We start from the raw sequence: 1,106 nt of genomic DNA, 5'->3' as shown, positions 1-1,106 counted from the left end.
TGCTTGATAATATAGAGACCTTACGATATTAGTAAGTGAATACCAAATACCTTAAAATCTCCTTTGAGCAAGTACTTTAAGGATAAAGTGGGAAGAATGAAGTCCCTTTTACAAGAGACAATATAATTTCAAGGGTGTTAAAATATATAATTATGTCGTTTTCACGATATACATAATGAATAGTGATTTTATCTTGGCATTGGTACCATTGTTGGCAGATCACAGAGAGTCCCTGCAGGTTGGAAAAAAGGAACTAACTGGACTTTTTCCACTGCTGATATGTTGACATGTTGCAGTAGGAAAATCATTTGTGTACTTTGCCAACTTGGGTTTGTAGTGCGACGCTTCTGTTTAACAATTTAAGCTCACAGCACAGTAAAATTATCATGCAAAACATCATTCTGTCCATGCAATATATCACGAGTACGTCTGAAAACAGCAACGTGGAAGTGAGTAAATGAAAGTGAAATTAAAAAACAGCAAATCACATTTTTAGCTTGTGAAGAGCCGAACATAAATCAAAACCTAATAACTCTGGAAAAAATGGGAGAATTTTAAAGCAGAATGTGTGAGGAAGCAGCCTTTGTAGGACAAAGAAGTAATCGTATTTTCTTTGAGATCTTTGGAGAAACATACGCCTAATAAAACCTTCAAATGTCCTGTGAGCTCAGGAATTCTTTCAATTACAGCTGAATTAAAAACAGCTAAAAAAGTAAAATTTACTCACAGATAATCAGACACGTTGAAGAGATGTCCATTGTGCTTTGGTGCTCTTTTCTTTCTTAGAAACTTTTCAGCAGCTCTCTGACTTGCAGGAAGTTATTAGGGTCGCACAGATGATTAGGTGTTGGTGGGCTCTGCAAAAAAACCCTCATATTCCAAATGTCAGATCAACATTGTGAGCACATGCAGGGGGCTTCTATTTTCCACCCCTTGTGGTCTCTGTCTGCAGAATGCAGTGCTGTTTGATTTCCCCCTCCAAACACTTATCCTTTTCATGAATTTACACCCCCACCATTTCACACCTACCCCTCTGAAGCGGCTTCATGCCGTGCACTTGAGCATGACAGGAAATGAGACACCCTTCAGTAAGTGAAAAAAGTGTA

This window comes from Pundamilia nyererei, unplaced genomic scaffold (genome assembly GCF_000239375.1).
Source record: "Pundamilia nyererei isolate P.nyererei 1_Seehausen unplaced genomic scaffold, PunNye1.0 scaffold00456, whole genome shotgun sequence".
In the NCBI taxonomy this organism is placed as follows: Eukaryota; Metazoa; Chordata; class Actinopteri; order Cichliformes; family Cichlidae; genus Pundamilia; species Pundamilia nyererei.
This window is presented reverse-complemented; position numbering follows the sequence as displayed.